The following is an 18763-nucleotide window of genomic DNA, read 5'->3' as shown; positions in this document are numbered from 1 at the left end:
TTTTTTATTATAATAGAGAGATAGGCCCTTATGGCTTGAACGGCAAGTTCCCATTAACATTTTTCCCTTATGCTCACACTGGCTGAATACTGGGGGACTTTTCCCAGTATTTTGAAGTTTGCCTTAGGTTTGTCAGTTTTCTGATTGAGAATAATTCTTTAGGGGTTTCCCTTGCTCATATGTATGTTTGTATGTATTTATTTATTTCTGAAATTTGCCCTGGTGAATTCAAATAGGTTTTGTTGAGTTGGCTAAAGTAATACAGATGGATTTGCGTGTGTGTAAGAGCTGACAACCAATGATCTTTCAGCTCGAATTATAAACCAAACAATGCAGCTTCAAAGAAAGTAGCAAAACATTTGTTTTGGACAATGTAAATGAAGAGGGGCTTGTTATCAGAAGATAGCAAGCTTGGAATCTTACAAAAAGTTTAAACTGTGCTGAGAAGTAGTGAACCAGCTGTGTAATTGGTCATTCCTGCTATTACTAGTTGTGTACTCTGACATTCTTAAGGCAGTGAGATACAGCAATGGCAGTCATTAGTTTTGACATGTCCTCTGACTAGAAGTTGTGTAGTGTGTCACTGGCCCTAGGGGTTTTCTGCTACTCTGGTCCCCCGTGACCCTAAAGTGCATTAAGTGTGCTTAAAACCAGATGAATGAATGTCTGCCTAGTTCTCTCACCTGTGACCTCTACCTGTGTTTAGCTCAGATAATATCTTGTTAGCGTCTTGGTATGCATTCCTCCTCAAGCTGTGACCTTTCAGAGTTTTTGGCGCTAAAACTATTTTGCTAACAAGCTGTCAAAGACATGTACTTAACCTCTCCAAAATTCTTAGTTGGAGCTGCAGTTTTCAGATGTGAAGGTGAATGCAATGCATCCATGGTTTTTGAGCATAGTGAAGCAGCATTTAAAAGACTCAATTAAACCATCTTGTTTAATATGATAATCATAAAATACTCTTTGCCAAAAAAGAAGCTGGCTTAGACAGAGACAGGCTTGAAAATCAGGAAAGTAATATATTACATTATGCTTCCAGATTGCACTGCTTATCATATTAAATTGTTCCGAAGCCACAATGTTCACTTTATATCCATTAATTAGCACATCAAGGACATTTAACAGCTGACATAATAGTATATATCACACATTTTTTACCTTCCTGAGTTTCAGAGAAGGACAGTTAGTCATACGTGAACATGGATATTCCGCAGGGAAATATGGTACTCTAGACTAGCTGGCGTCATGCCAGGATAAACCTACGGGCCTTATCAAAAGGAAATTGCATGCTAGATCTATGAGGCTTATCCAAAGGACATTAACAGTTGTATTTTTTTTTTTGGACTAGCCAGGAGGAGAATTTGTGGAACACAGTACACACAGTAATGAGCCTGGGGCCTCAGCTGGAGGAGGCCACACTTCTTTGTAAAGGAGAGCACATTAGTAAGACTACTTTGAAGGAGACTTACTGATGACTTTCACGAACATACCTGAGGTCTTAACATTTGTTATTTCCATCTCTCCATTTATATTCAAGTCCAAAAATAATACTTGACGTCACTTGAGGCCGTCAGCCCATCCAAGTTGCGGTAGAGTACACAAACTCAAAGTCACATATAATAATAATAATAATAATAATAATAATAATAATTCTTTGTAATTATATAGCGCTTTTCTCACTACTCGAAAGTGCTCAGTGCACTCATACTTTGGCAATTTACGTGTTCAGATTGACATAACAGCTTATTACTATACCAAAATGAATATTTGTTAGATTAAATTTATTTTTAAGTAGAGTATAACTGGTTCATCTGCCAGTAAAGCTGCCTCTGGATTGTTACTAGTTGAATCTTACAACTTTGTCTTTTAAGAGATCCCCGCAGTATCCTTGTTCAGGATTCCTTGACTTAGATGTTCTTTGTCAACAGGCTCAAATTTTAATATCCTGTTTTCCTTGAATCTTGGAAGTTCAGCTCTCAGTTTTTTTATGTGGATCTTGTGGCCTTGCTTTGTGGTTCACTTCATAGGCTGTTCTGCATGCCATTTTCAAGCATTCTCTTAGTTTCTGATTTGTTCTTCAATGGCTCCTTGTTCATAGGTTCAGCTCAAAGTCCTATAGACCTTGAAGTCTGAACTACCGGTCTCAAAAGAGATAGTTCTTACAGGAGTAACTCATGAAGGTGAACCTATAGGTGTACTGTAATAACAGATATTTTGTGTTTTCTCATTCATCTCTATATATTTAAAATCTAATGTCGGTCTGTCTGTATGTTTGTCCACTACTTAATGGATTTAGATAGTTTTTTTTCTATAATTTGCTTGAACATTCCCGTTGATTTTGCGACCTCTCTCATCGTGTTAAGTATTATAGTTCGCTTGTGTGGACGAAGGATGCCGAGGAAGGCAGGAGTGATATTATTCAATGTTAATTTATTAAAAGAATTAATAAACAGGTGAGTAGTATGGAGTCAGAAAAACTTCCCCATCTTCAGGCTGCTTATATTTATTTTACCTCTCTGTGCCCTTTTCCAAAATATTTTTTCACTTGCTTCAGTGTTTCCTCTTTTTGAAAGTTCTTATTCTTAGGCATAGAACATTCTTTTGCTAATGGTTGCTTTTAGGCAATTGAAAAATATTCTTTTGTTAACAGTTGTTGTCACCCTGCTTTAAATATTCTTGCTTACACACATACTTATATTAGTCAATTGCTTATATCAGTACATTAGTAATACATATATTGTAGCATTGTATTGTATGTTGTAGCTTTCACACTTTTGGTACTGATTTATTTGTGCAAATCCGAGAGAGACGCAGCAGGGCCCTCCTCACTCACGCGCCAGCCTCGGGGTGTACCTTACTTCCGATTAGCTAGCGAACGAGAACTACTTAACGGATTTAGATCTGGCTTTTTTCTAGAATTTGCTTGAACATTCCAGTTGATTTTGCGACTTTTCTCATCGAGGTATGAATCAATAGTTTGCTTGTAGGAGCAATATATTAGTGCCAATCTTAGCCAGAGGTTGTGGGCCGAGAGGAGGGGAAAGCGTGACGTCAGGAGTGGGGAGCCGGGCAGGGTCTTCTTCACTGTGCTGTTTCACTACTACGTGGGCAGAGCCTTGGGAGACAGCTAGTTATAATAATTTGGCTTAAATGTTCTGTTTTTTTTTTTTTGTACAAGTTTCATTTTGATTCATTTTGGGAAAGTTTAATTTTACTATTGTTTTTAGTTAGTTTAGTTTACCGTTTTAGCTAACCCATTTTCTGGTGTCTCATGACTACACCATCTTGTTTTTCACATCATGCTCAGTATCTTACAAATTCACGCCAGTGTCAGTCACGTCATCTCTTAGTGGATAAACAATGTTTGATTTCACATAACATAGTTCCCTTACAGTATTTTCCGAGTAGGTTCTACTGGTATGTCTACTTTGGCTTTTTGACTTTCAGTTTTGCTCACAATTTCTGATTAACATCTTGCCTTTTGATTCCTGGTTGCTTAGTTATTTTTTCCTCTCCCAGTTTTGACCCTTTTATGCCTCTGATTTTGTTATCATCTCTTTGTGTTTTCATCCTTTAACTGTAATCCTTGGGCATTTAACATGTCTCTTAGCAGTAAGACATATTTCTTCTCTCTTTGGGGTGATTATCACTGGTTCAACTCATGGCCTTCATAGGTGAACCACCCTTCTAGTGTAAGTCATTCTCAGAGGTACATTATGTATTTTTTTTAGATTAATCTCAATGTTTGAGCTGCCTTTTTTATCTATTTTGGTAATTTTCTCATATTCAACCACTTCCAGATGAGTCTTGCCAAGTGAAAATGAAGCATTCAGATGATCATTACTATTTCATTTCAGTCTTCTTCATATGCAGTATACCTTGAAAGTTGAACAACCTTTCTCTCCTGGATGAACTTCACAGGTTCAGTTAACAGTGTTCTTGTTCTCTGTTTTGAATCATTATAAAAGGTTAAAACCTTTTTGTCACCATCAGGTTGAACTCCATTTATTATAAGTAATGTGTTATTTTACACTTTATTTTTGAAGTTGACTAATGATGATATGATTGTGATTTTGGATCTTCTCACTGTAACATCAGAAAATATTACACACAGTTTACTCTGTGATTTTACGATGTTTTCTACAAGGCTAAAATAAGTTATATTCCTTCAGTTTTCTGAAACTTTACAATACTAAAAAAAAACAGATAAATTGAAAGACATAGAAAAGAGAATGATGAGCAAAAATATCCATTTATTTATTGCCTCAAACAGTGGCCAGTTTGTCAGCCTACACATGCCATGACAGCTGTAGTCAGTCCTCGCAGATCCTGGTGTCATAATAGTGATGGAAGAACATTCAGCATCTTGGCAATCTATTCCTTCTTACTTCTGTTCAAAAGTGTGAAAAGCACGATTCAGAAGCAAGAGCCTGTCTGAGATGAAGCAACATCTTCAGTGTAAACCAACCCTGCTAAAGCAATGATAGATCTCTTTCAGAGATGGAATATATAACTTTTGGCATGCATGTTTCAAAATGAGCTACTTCTGTGGAATATAAATTAACATTATTATTGACAAATCATTGCATTTTTTTTTAATTTCCTGAGATTGCAGGTAGCAAAAATTAAGGCATATTGACTTTCATTGTACATTACTTTAGTTTTAGCAGAAGAGCAAAAGTCAGAACCCAGTGGATTGTTACCAAAGTGTAAATGTAGCAGGTAGGGCAATGTTTTTTGGAGTCAGTCAGTCCCTCACTGTTTTTAAGTTTTAATCAATTCAGATAGTTTCATTGGACATTTAAGAAAATGTGTTTTAGCCAGGTAAGGCATGAGCCCCTAATGTTAATGTAAGACAAAGCATATTGCCTCCACATGCTCTTCAAAGAACAAATACCCTTGTCTGGAGTGCAGTCTTACAACTAGCAAACAGTGGTAGTGAGTGCAAGGATGAAAGTAAATTATGGCTATGACATTGCTGATTTATAGATAGATAAAACTTTATTTGTCCCCAAAAGGAAATTTGGATTTTTACAGAAGTTCTTTAAATAAATACATACATAAATAGATAGATAAATATATGTACACACACACACTATGGTCTGAACACACACCAAAATGACTAAAATGTAAGAAAAATAAAAAAGAAAAGAAAAGAAAACCTCTGACTTGATAGTCCCAGTGACATGTATTACTGTTGATATGAAGGAGTCCCAGTAGCATTTCTTGACACACTTTTGCTGAAGTCCTCCATGGTAGTGTGTCAGAGAGAGGATGTGCAGCATTGTTCATAATGACACTCTGTTTTGTTTTATTTCTCGCCTATGCCTCTACCTCCAGGGGTCCAGAGTGCATCCCATAATAGAGCCTGTCCTTTTAGTTAGCTTGTTGATTCGGTTGGCCTTTCTTGGAGCGATGTTACAAGCTTTGAAAACCCCACTGGCCATCACAGAGTTGCAGAAGATGTGAAGGATGGCACGACCCACATTAAAGGAATTCAGTCTCCAATGGAAGAAGAGACTGTTCTGCTCCTTCGTATACATTTCTTCTGTGTGATTAGACCACTTCAACCTGCCATTGATGTGGACCCCCAGGCAACTGTAGGAGTGCATCACCTCAACATCCACTTCCTGAATAGTGACCAGACATAGAGGCCTTTTGGTGCGGCGAAAGTCTGTAACCAGTTCCTTGGTTTTGCTGATGTTAACATGCAGACAATTCTCTTTGCACCAAGAAACAAAGCCTGTCTCGTCCTCCTTATCAATGAACCCCATAATTGCAGAATCATTTGAGAATTTCAGGTGTGTTCAGAATAAAGAGAAAAGGAGACAGAACTGTTCCCTGTGGTGCTCCAGTGTTGCTCACATCCATATCAGAAAAAAAATTACAGTGTTATTTGGGGTCAAAGAAATTGTTTTTTTTTTTTTTTTTATAATTGGATGCCTCCTAACACTCTCTAAAAAGGAATAAAAATCAGGCAAGCTGAAACAGGGATCTTGTAACTCTTGTAATGCTTTCATTGTGTATCACAAACCTTGTTCTGCTGGTGGAGGAGAGCTGATGAAAAGCTCAGTTTGTCCACATGGGTGTTTCTCCTTGTACTTTGGTTTCCGCCCACATCTCAAAGAGGTCAGGCTGTTTGGTGGTTCTGAACTGGTGCATTGTAATTAATTTTTAAGATTGTGCATGAATGTATCTTCCCGGGTCTTCCCTGCGTGGAGTTTGCATGTTCTCCCCGTGTCTGCGTGGGTTTCCTCTGGGCTCCGGTTTCCTCCCACAGTCCAAGACATGCTGGTTAGGTGGATTGGCGATTCTAAATTGGTCCTAGTGTGTGCTTGGTGTGTGTCCTGCGGTGGGTGGGCACCCTTGGGTGGGCACCCTGCCCAGGATTGGTTCCTGCCTTGTGCCCTGTGTTGGCTGGGATTGGCTCCAGCAGACCCCCGTGACCCTGTGTTCGGATTCAGCGGGTTGGAAAATGGATGGATGGATGAATGTATCTTACTGTGGATGGCTGTTGTTTCTTGCCTTGAACCAAATGCTCACTACCTCCCTTGCCTGTTTGGAAGATGGCTCGATGAGCTGTTTAGCTTTGCCAAGGCAGCTATCTAACGATGTAATAAGAGAAGTATTATTAGGCTTAATGGATATAGTCGAGTTTTGCCGTCCTATACAAAAGTGTATTTTCCAGAGTTGGCTTCGTCCTTGTGTACTTCCCACGAGAACAGGCTTCAACCCAACTGTGACCTTGTACTGAAATTTGCCAGTTTATACAATGGATAGGTGAATAATTCATTTGATGGTTGTGCAAACTTGTCTGTCAGTAATGATGATAATGACATAAAGAAGACAACATGTCAGTTTTGGTTTTAGAAAAGAACAGATATTTTCTGATGATGAGTGCAGAAGCTTGAACTGTGGACAATACCATTTATTAGTCAGCATTTTCGTCAGCCCTACTTGAATTGCCACCCTCTGCATACAGTGCTAGTGACAGCAGAATAAGAAGCAAGAGCCTAATGAGTTGTGTGTGGTACAGCCTGAGGATCATTAGATGTTTGCCATTGGGCACAATTCACAGTTTGACTGATTACAGAAATGGCAGCTGAACTGGTCCTAGCCTATAAATATGTAATAATAAATGAAATCAAAATGCTGAACCTATTCAATAAAAGATAATGAGTGATAGTGGATTGTCACATTGAGAACTGGAAAGGAATTTTAAATGAGGCGCACCACCTACTGCATGTCCCATACTGCCTTTTCATTCTGATCTGCTTTGATTATTCTGCGTTGATTTTTGCTCATCGCTTACAGCCTGTAGGCCTTCTGGGCTGTCTACAAAGAAAGTATTTTTCTGAATCTTGGATGGTAAGCAAAATTAACCAGAGAGAAAAAATGTTGTATTGTGTTGAATTTATTTTCTTTAAAAATGTTTGGACTTTCAAGATCTAGGAAGTTTCCATTTCAAAGTAGGAAATAGAGAAACCTGAGTAAATATAAATCCTCATCAGGCCTCCGAGGCCGGCAATATAGATTTGTGCTGACCTACATAGAAGAATCGAACTGTGGCGTTGTACACATGTTAATTAGAGCATCTGTCCTGCTTGGTTTGGTTCTGCTCATACAAATGAAGTGCAAGTTGAGCCCAACTGGTCTGTGTGGCACTAAGGAAGGTGCTAACAAATTCTAATCGCATAATTAGCATACTGATAACATGTTTGTGATCTGCGTGTCAAAGAAGCAAAAACGGAAGAAGGGAAAGAAAGTAACAAACAAGCAGGGCCATGAAGTGGGGATGTTGTCGCCCCTGTGAATATCTCTGAGTGCACAGCATTTTTAATGATCGACAATCGACCACTGGCATTATGACAACTGCTCTCGTGACAATTGCTGTTTGTTGCACAGAGGAGAGACCTTATTAAAGCTGGCCTAGTTTTGCAGTCACTGTCCATGGTGCTTCTTCCCCTTGTCTCATCCCTCTCATAGTAAGAGCATTTTGAACTCGCCTGGAATTAAATTGCACTCCAGTTAATTTAAGCTAGAGAAAATAACAAAGGCAAAGCTTTCAGGAGATCACTTATTTTCTAAATACAGGGCACCTTTCCATATCGACTGCTATACAGAGTTTATGGCTGCCCCTGTGTTGCTGGCTGTAATCAGCCTTCCACTGTGCTTTCATATGGAGGCAAGCACTCCTATTAGGGTTTTATCATGCATGCAGACAGGCACGTAAAAAACTGCGGATAGAAGTCATTCTAAATGAGAGCCATGTAAGTGGTGCTGAAGATCACTCATAAGAAACAGTGAACTTCTTACAATATCTTACAGTATACGGTAAGAGTTCTCTGAAAGATGTCCAGACTATTTATAGGTCAGGTTTAGTTCAGAAAACTTTCTCCCAATAATTTTATCTAATTTTCTCAGTCAACTTTATTGCTTGCACCAACAGTTTTATCACTTGATGGTGGCAGCAGAATAAGCTTAGAGAAACTCGTGTATTAATATGACTCACACTCTAATGAAGCCCACTTACTTTCTTCATTGCACTAGAATGAACACACTTCTTTTCTCTTCAGGCCCGTAACATGATTATATCTGAGACAACTTACTTACATCCATCCATCCATTATCCAACCCGTTATATCCTAACTACAGGGTCACGGGGTTCTGCCAGAGCCAATCCCAGCCAACACAGGGCGCAAGGCAGGAAACAAACCCCGGGCAGGGTGCCAGCCCACCGCAGAACTTACTTACATGCAGTGTTTAAAACATTCATTTTACATAACAGTATATGTCATATCAACTGAATTTTTTATAATGTATAAGTAGGGTCCTGAAAATATAAGAACTTTATGTGAGAAAAATGTTCACAAATGATTTTCAGTCTCCAGGCAGGAGAGTCAATCATCTATCCCAGGACCATTGCATGGACAGTAGTAACAAACTCTGGATGGATTGCCAATCCATTACAGAACACACTCACAGACAATTTAGAATTGTCAGCTAAACTAACCCATATATCTTTGGGATTTTCATGGAAAACTAGGCCACCTGGGAGAAAAACCCAATCTAATAAGAGGAGAGCATGCACACTCCACATATGGCAGTGACCAGTCCAAAAATAGAATCTAAGACTTTGATGCTGTGAAATATATTTATATAAGTCAAGCAAAAAGACACCTTTTCTTGCCTGAGGAAGGGGCCTGAGTTGCCTCGAAAGCTTGTATATTGTAACATGTTTAGTTAGCCAATAAAAGGTGTCATTTTGCTTGATTTCTCATCACATCGATACAACACCCTAGTACTACAAACATATCAGTTTGTAAGGGCAGCCCAAATCCACAACAAAAAAACTAAATACCTTATAACCTCAAAAATGCTTTGATGGATTTGATTGAAATTTGGTGATATCATAGAAAAACGTTTTACCGGTAATTGTCACTTTTTTAAAATTTCTTTATGCAGTAAATGTCGGTAATAAAGCTGTAACTAGTGGGGCATTCTTAGGCAGCGCATCCTTTCGTGCTTTATCTGTGATCTCACAGGGAAATGGGGCATGCAATTCATGCAGATGGAAGTCACAAGCAGAACACCGCCACTGTATGAGCTGATGCTGTAATTGTGCAGAGAAATTAGGCTGGTTGTGAGTGAAAAGGGGCAGTTGCCCTGCACAGGAAAAAGAGACAATATAGTGACCTGCAAAGAAAGTGAGATCTGAAGTAGACGAATCAAAGTTAGGCAAAACTTAAGTTGTGGTTAGCAAATTGCCTTGTAGGGTACATGCAGTACTCCCTATTCTGTCGGCTTCTTCTTACTCCTGTCAGTGAGGTATAAAAAACATTCAAATTCAAACTGGATTGGATTGCTGAGTGCTGTTATTGTGGAAAAATACAAAACAGCTTGATCAATCGGGTGTAGGTGTCAAGAGCCATGCAGACCCTGCTTGCCCATGGTGTACGTGACAAGGGTCATGAAGACCCTGCGTGCCCAAAGTATGCGTGCTAAGTGCTACTTCTTGTTTTAAGGTTACTACGCAAAAAACCACAAGTGTGGACTCATCGAGCCCCAAACTAAGGAAACTAACAGATGTATTCCACCTGTAGATTTCTGGTAGTGCTGATTCAGGCTAATATTTTGAAATACTTGTGTAACTAAAGTCATAAGACAAAAGCCCTATAAAAATTTGGGACACCGACCCCTCGGGGCAGACGAAGGGCAGGTGTCCTAGGACTGTGCTTCTCTGTCATTTTACCTTTGCCTGGTATGTATCAATAAAAGATTTTTACTAACTTTAATTATATCTCTCTGTCTTCAGTCACAAGGAACGACACTATAGGAAAAGTGTCCACATTATATACATAAACCACAAAGAACAGGGGTTAAGGATGGTAAAATACACGCAGTGTTGTGGAGAACAGAGGTGTCCCATTCGAGGTCAGACTGCAATGTGATGCTATGCTCCGATTCACAAAGCACTAACAGGCAAGTGCCAGTGCAGGTCATCAGTCCACTTCAAGCCCTATGTAAAGTACAAGCTAAAGGGGTTCCCCCACGAAAAGAACATAGAAGAGGTGGGCATTGCACCTATTAGTTCTTAGAGAGAACAAGGGTTCATGTCCCGTTTCTTCTCCGCGTGGAGTTTGCATGTTCTTCCCCTGTCTGCATGGATTTCCTCCAGGTTTTCAAGTTTTCTTTCACAGTCAAAAGACACGCAGATTACGTGGACTGGCAATGTTAAATTGGCCATGGTACGTGTATGTGTGTGTTCACCCTGCAATGGGCTGGTGTGCTGGCCAAGGATAATTCTTGTGCCCTGTGCTTGCTGGGTTAGGCTTCAGCTCACCCTCAACCAAACACAGGATTAAATAGACTTGGAAAATGGTATGGTATGGTATGTTCAATAGTAAGGACCTCCAGTTAACTAATAATATTAGGCCTGGGTGAAAAAAACAATCAGGAAAGTACTCAACAACCGAGGCCCGTTGTCTTTGGAAATTTCCCAGGCAAAGCTAGGTAAAACAGCTAGTACCATCATAAGAGGATGTTTTTTTTATTAGAATTAAAATTTATTATGAGATTTAATTTGGTTTCTCAAACATAAAATTGATTTTTATGACATCTGAACATGAGAGTGTCTTTTTTTTCAATTAAATCTTAATCTAAAATGTTCTTGTAGAAATAATTTTATATGTAATCACAATATGAGACAGTTGTTTCATGTAAAAATAATTCATAAACTCTCCAAATTAGAATGATTTTATTTTCAAATTGTGACTTGATGCTGGTTGTGAATATGATCTCTCACATGTGAATACATTTTGTCTGAAATTTGTACATTGATTTTATATAGAAAATTGTTGATTTAATTGACCAACTTATTCCCTCAAAGGAGAATAATTCTTAAATTACTGTATATAATCATGTTCAGGTTCTCCTGCGGATAAGTCGTGCTTGATTTAACCATATAATTTCTGGTATTTTATAATGTCGGTCGTATAAGTCAAATACGGAAAACTCACGCTATTGGTCCAGGAGATTATGATGTGTTAACGTCCACCTGAGAGAGTAACCACGGAGTACAGTGCTTTTCTTTTCTATGTATTGTCCCTGAGTGACCACACTATTGCAAACTATTCTGAACCGACGTTTTGCACTATTTTGTGTTTTTTGTATCTGACACCCTCATACACCTTTATCATCAGAGCATCCCTTACCTACGATGGAGCGTTCGATCAGAAGAAAATATGAAGCTAAAATTCATTGACGTGGCAAAGGAAATTGCTCACTGCGCTGCTGCAACAAAATTCGATGTGTCCGAGAAACTGGTGTGAGATTGGAGGAGGCAAGAAGATGTAAAAAAATTAAGTGTCGTATTTTTGAATGGGCATATAAGTTGGGGTCTGATTTTATGATCGATTTTTCGGGTTTCAAGACTCGACTTATACATGAGTGTATATGGTAAATCCCAGTTTAAGAATGAGTTTAAGCAAAGAAAACCTTATCATATAGTATATCACTGACCAGATAAATATTTATTAAGTTGAAAATCCAAACTTTAGAATATTTGTTACAAAATCTCATGATAAAAATGATGTTACTCAACATGGGTCTCCCTTATTTAAAAAAAAAAAAAATTCAATCCTACCATTATTGAATCAACTCAGGATAGTTCAGGGACAGAATACTATTCACCCGCACTAGGCACAAGATATTAACAAGTCAGGGATGGGATGCCAGTCCCCCCATTTTCTACTCTGCTTATTCAGTTTAGCCGAGGAGCTACTATTTAACATGGCAGTTCTGGGTCTAAGGTGAGAACCAACCCTGGACATAATGTCGTCCATCATGAGAAAGCAGCAGATAATGAGGTCATACATTAAATGAGAATCAAAATGCAACTTTGTTGTGCCATTTTATTGTTTAAACTGTCAGAGCTCCTAAAAAACTTATCCCTAACCAACACTTTGACTTGTTAACTTCCTTTTGTGCTTCTCTGGCCTCTTTCATGGCAGTTTGCTGTACGTAGTTTATATAGTTAGACTGCTACCATTACCGCTGCCTTCTCTTTCTCACTGAGTAACCTATCATGAAGTTCTTTGCTATACTTTTCTGTTCACAAATATCTCTGTTTCATGATGTGCTGCCATCTTTGTACCATGTGACCTGTGCCATTGACCACAGGGACTATAGCATTCTGTCTGAATTATTTTATTTTATTATCCTTAAATTACCTGAAATGACCATTACTTACTGGATCAATCGGCTGCATTATGAATGTCCATCCATCCATCCATTGTCTAACCCGCTGAATCCAAATAGGGTCACGGGGGTCTGCTGGAGCCAATCCTAGCCAACACAGGGCACAAGGCAGGATCCAATCCTGGGCAGGGTGCCAACCCACCACAGGACACACACAAACACACCCACACACCAAGGCCAATTTAGAATCACCAAACCACCTAACATGCATGTCTTTGGATTGTGGGAGGAAACCGGAGCGCCCAGAGGAAACCCACGCAGACACGGGGAGAACATGCAAACTCCACGCAGGGAGGACCCGGGAAGCGAACCCGGGTCTCCTAACTGCGAGGCAGCAGCGCTACAACTGCGCTTCCGTGCCGCCCCATTATGAATGTATTCTATTAAATAAAAAGATGAAAAATGTGGGTATTAAAATGTTGTATAACTGATTTTATGAAAAGGCTAGTGCATATTAGTGGGTTGTGGGGACCTAGGAAGCTGGAAGTAAAGTAAAGTAAAGGCAAGTGTTACCATCACAATAGGTATGAAAGGTGATAGCTAGCTGATACCACTTAGCACCCATTTTTTTCCACAGGCTCTTTCTTGGGCATGCTGTAAATGCCACTCACCTGTATCATCCCAACTTGCCTGAGGTTGAGTCTTTTCACACCATCCTTCTACCCTTGTACTATTAACACTTGGCATTTGATTCTTATATCTACTTAACCTTTCCTGTTCCTCTTCGCTGATTACAAATCACAATCCCTTTAACACCAAGTGAACTCCCCTGTTTGTCTGCATCAAAGAAATGCCATTTTGATATTATTATGGACAACTGCATGCATCTGCAGAGCTTTCCCCTAACCTCCATTTTTTGATGTATGCTGGGATTTCTCCATGTTGACTGTGCTTTTGCTGCACAGTGCTTTTGAGAAGCTCAGGAACGTGCATGTGCAAACTTTACTATGATGTCATCTTTGCATGTATGTGTAAGCATGTGCACTTCTTGTTGGCGGAAATATCTAGGAGCATTTAGGCATGTTCTTGTTATTACAGTGTGTGTTTGGTGTTTTTAATGGTGCCTCATATGTTCCCTGTGTCAGGACAAAGCAGTTGTCTTTCCTTCCTTCTTTTTTCTTTTTTTGCTTTAAACTAGAAGTTACCACTTGGTGGTACTCAACTGGTCCCTTTGCTGTCAGCGCTTATTTGGAGGGCATTGTTGTTACAGTAAATGCTTAAGACATGCCTGTAGTTAGGCTATTAATTTAAATGTTGCTTCGGGGTTTTGTGATGGGCACTGCTGTGAATTTCTTTTTCAGTCCAAAGACATGCCAGCTGCTTTGAATTTTGCCTGTATGTGAAAATGTGTGTCTATTTTTGAACTGCAGGTGACTGGCAAGTCCAGCTTATTCCCAGTATTTGCTTCAGAGACTTCTTCATCGTGTTTTGAATACCTAAAATTTAATAAAATGTGTCTTTTCCACAAGAAATATATATTTTTAATAGAATCCTTCTCGGAAAAAAACCAGTATCAAGCCAGATATATACAGTATCTCCAGATCCCAAGAATAATTATTTTTTTAAGTTGCATAATACTTTTCAGTGTAATTGCAACCTCAAATAATTTATTTAATATAATAGTGTCACACAATCTAAAACAATATTTTTAGAATGGTTAAGCAGGCAATTTAAATGGCTAACTCACTATCACATAGCAAGGCAATTCAATACAATTTAATTCTTGTATAGCACTCTTCAATGAGTACATGCTCAGACAACTACGGTATAATGCAATGACAGTAAATTACTAAATGTTACTACATTTACATATACCGCATGAACACACTAATTAAGGTAAAAGAAAAGTGAGCAGTGGGATGTGAATTCTGGCCTACAAGTCCGGCATCTTTTATGCCAGGCCATAATGTGCCTGTGCTGCACAACTTGGGTGTCTCCTTCTTACGTTTTTCTGTGTTACAGTTTCAAAGATGACGTATCACTGTGCGTTTTCTTTTTTTTTGAGTGGTTATTTTAGCTTCAGTGTTCTGATCTGTAATGAAGGTTTCTATGGTAATGGGTACGATGGCTGAATGATGCATGTGTGAATATGATGGCCTGCCAGGACTCGCTATTAACTGGGCTCTGTCTGCACTTTAGTGGAGAACTGTTTTTAGTAGTGCTGGGGAAAGTGTGAAGGTGTTATATGAACAGTATGGATGTGTATGACGCTTCAGGCTTATGTGTTGACCAAGGTCTATGTACTTGTAAGGCGTGATGGAGTAATGCCAGCAAGGTGAAGAAACAGTTAAACAGATAGCAGCTCCTCACAAATCATGAATTTTCTTATGTAAGAAATTTTATTATTACTTTCAAATGCCTGAAACCAAACAACATTTTAGTAATTTAAACTGGATTAATAATTGTTTATTTTAGAACTCTCTCAGCTACTTTCTCTGTGTACTCCAAGAGCTTAATCACTTGCTGATTCCAATGCCTCATTCTCTTTTTAGTATACTGGAAGAGCCCACTTGCTTTCCAGTCTTCTGAACTCCCTCCCTTTTCTTGCAATCATATACACACCTATGTCAGCTTTTCAACTCCAAGAACATCAGCAAAGCTGCTCTCAACATTTTTGACAGCGCTACAATTGAGCAAGCTGCGTTACTGTCTCTTCGTCTTCTTCAACTGTTGGACTGTTTCCTCTTCCAAGGTAGCCAAGTCCTTCTGTTTTGCTCATCCAAGAACCTTGTGAGACACCTGACTAGAGTAGGTAAACTCAGTTAATGACTGCGCCACCACCACCTAATCAAAGCACCGTGCTGTGGCCAGAGGTCCACGTGATGCATCATCATCAAATTTATCCACGTGAAGCCTGAAAACCATGAGGACTGATTGAGGTCATTTATGTTAGGTAGAATGCCTATGAGAATTATGAGAATCCTCATAATAACTATTCATGGTGGCTCTAAAATCGGTACTGACCCCTACTCTCTTTTTCTGTTTCTTTTTCCGGTTTCTTTGTGGTGGTGGCCTGCGCCACCTCCACCTACTCAAAGCTTCATGATGCTCCAACAATGATGGATGGATTAAAAGACAGAAGTCTACGTGACCATCATCATCAAGTCCATCCGTGAGAACCCTAAATCCAAAGAGGACTGTTTCATTTATGTTAGGTAGAATGCCCAGAGGGGACTGGGCGGTCTCATGGTCTGGAATCCCTACAGATTTTATTTTTTTCTCCAGCCGTCTTGAGTTTTTTTTTTTTTTGTTTTTTCTGTCATCCCGGCCATCGAACTTTTATTCTATGTTAATTAGTATTGCCTAATTTTATTTTTTATATTTTGTCTTTTTTCTCTTTCTTCATCCTGTAAAGCACTTTGAGCTACATCATTTGTATGAAAATGTGCTATTTAAATAAATGTTATTGTTGTTAAACTGATTTTCGTTTTAATTTTATGATCAGTTTTTTTCACCTATTGCTGTTGGTTTTATCTAGCTTGCAAAATCAGATTAGTAAGCAACGCTTACAAAATGCCAAAATCAAGAGGGGTTTTAGATTAAACTTGACCAGTGTGAAAGTAGAACTTGAAATCAGCATCAATATTTCTCAAGTTTACAAAACCGTTTGTGGTACATAACATCCCCGGATGGCCCAAAAAGGTGTAAAAGCACTGTTAGAACCTAGTACCTGCTAAAAGTTGTTCTCATTGCTAATACCTTTAACATTGTTAGGGTAATGGCAGATGTCATGATGATTAAAACCCTTAATCACTGGTATGAATGGTGTGACCGAGAAGTGGACTAAAGGGGATCACAGAAAGAAACAGAGATGTACGGGTTTATATACAGTATATGCAGGTGCACAACTGAGCATACCTCAATATGCATTCAAAAAACAAAAGTAAATGGCAAAAAACTGAGATGGAGGGTTTCTTTTGTGCTCTTTTATGTACCACCTTTTTACATTTATAAACTACTAGCTGCCCCCTGCGACTTTGGCCGCGTAGTAGTGAAACAGGACAGTGAGGAGGGCCCTGCCCGGCTCTCTACTCCTGACGTCACGCTTCCCCCTCCCCTTGGCCTGCTGCTCCTGCAAGCAAACTGTGATTTATAGTGCGATGAGAGAAGGCGCAAAATCAACTGGAATGTTCAAGGAAATTATAGAAAAAAACCCAATCTAAATCCATTAAGTAGTTGTCTCATTTGCCAGCTAAACGGCGGTAACACCGGGCACAGCCCGAAGAGGTAACGTGGGTCCTCCTTCCCATGGGCTCACCACCTATGGGAGGGGCCAAGGAGGTTGGGTGCAGTGTGAGTTGGGTGGTGGCCGAAGGCGGGACCTTGGCGGTCTGATCCTCGGCTACAGAAACTGGCTCTTGGGACGTGGAATGTCACCTCTCTGAAGGGGAAGGAGCCTGAGCTAGTGCGCGAGGTGGAGAGGTTCCGCTAGATATAGTCGGACTCACCTCGACGCACAGCTTGGACTCTGTAACCAATCTCCTTGAGAGGGGCTGGACTCTCTACCACTCTGGAGTTGCCCCCGGTGAGAGGCGCCGAGCAGGTGTGGGCATACTTATTGCCCCCCTGACTTGGAGCCTGTGCATTGGGGTTTACCCCGGTGGACGAGAGGGTGGCCTCCCTCCGCCGGGTGGGGAAGGGTCCTGACTGTTGTTTGTGCGTATCGCCAACAGCAGTTTGGAGTATCCACCCTTTTGGAGTCTCTGGAGGGGTGCTAGAGGGCATACCTTCTGGGATTCCCTCGTTTTGCTGGGAGACTTCAATGCTCACGGGCAATGACAGTGAGACCTGGAAGGGCGTGATTGGGAGGAATGGCCCCGATCTGAACCCGAGCGTGTTTTGTTATTGGACTTCTGTGCTGCACGGATTGTCCATAACAACACCATGTTCAAGCATAAGGGTGTTCATATGTGCACTTGGCACCAGGACACCCTAGGCCTCAGGTCGATGATCGACTTTGTGGTGTGTCGCCGGACTTGCGCCATATGTCTTGGACACTCGGGTGAAGAGAGGGGCGGAGCTGTCAACTGATCACCACCTGGTGGTGAGTTGGCTTCATGGTGGGGAAGATGCCGGTCAGACCTGGTAGGCCCAAACGTGTTGTGAGGGTCTGCTGGGAACGGCTGGCAGAGTCCCCTGTCAGAAGTAGCTTCAACTCCCACCTCCGGCAGAACTTCAACCACGTCCCGAGGGAGGTGGGGACATTGAGTCGAATGGGCCATGTTCCGTGCCTCTATTGTTGAGGCGGCTGACCGGAGCTGTGGCCGCAAGGTGGTCGGTGCCTGTCGTGGCGGCAATCCCCAACCCGTTGGTGGACACCGGCGTGAGGGATGCCGTCAAGCTGAAGAAGGAGTCCTATAGGACTTTTTGTCCTGTGGGTCTCTGGAGGCAGCTGATAGGTACCGCAGGCCAAGCGAATGCGGCTTCGTTGTTGCTGAGGCAAAACCTCGGGCATGGGAGGAGTTTGGAGAGGCCATGGAGAATGACTTTCGGACGGCTTCGAGGAGATTCTGGTCCACCGTCCGGCGTCTCAGGAGGGGGAAGCAGTGCAGTGTCAACACCGTATATGGTGGGGATGGTGCGCTGCTGACCTCGACTTCGGGGCGTTGTGGTCAGTGGGGGAGTACTTGAAGACCTCCTCAATCCCACTAACATGCCTTCCAATGAGGAAGCAGAGCCTGGGGACTCTGAGGTGGGCTCTCCCATCTCTGGGACTGAAGTCACCGAGGTGGTCAAAAACTCCTTGGTGGCAGGGCCCCGGGTGGATGAGATACGCCGAGTTCCTTAAGGCTCTGGATGTTGTAGGACTGTCTTGGTTGACACGCCTCTGCAACATCGCATGGACATCGGGACAGTGCCTCTGGATTGGCAGACGGGGTGGTGGTCCCCTCTTTAAAAGGGGGACCGGAGGGTGTGTTCCAACTATAGAGGGATCACACTCCTCAGCCTCCCTGGAAAAGTCTATTCGGGGTTCTGGAGAGGAGGGTCCGTCGGATAGTCAACC

At 40.9% G+C, this 18763-nt stretch overlaps 1 protein-coding gene across 1 annotated transcript in view; it reads left to right on the top strand.

Moving 5' to 3' along the window:
- LOC120524385 (limbic system associated membrane protein) overlaps positions 1-18763 on the top strand; it is an 851776-nt gene that overhangs the window by 301753 nt on the left and 531260 nt on the right. The window lies entirely within an intron of this gene.

The sequence above is a fragment of the Polypterus senegalus genome, chromosome 2 (assembly GCF_016835505.1).
Source record: "Polypterus senegalus isolate Bchr_013 chromosome 2, ASM1683550v1, whole genome shotgun sequence".
Taxonomy (NCBI): Eukaryota; Metazoa; Chordata; class Cladistia; order Polypteriformes; family Polypteridae; genus Polypterus; species Polypterus senegalus.
This window is presented reverse-complemented; position numbering and strand designations above follow the sequence as displayed.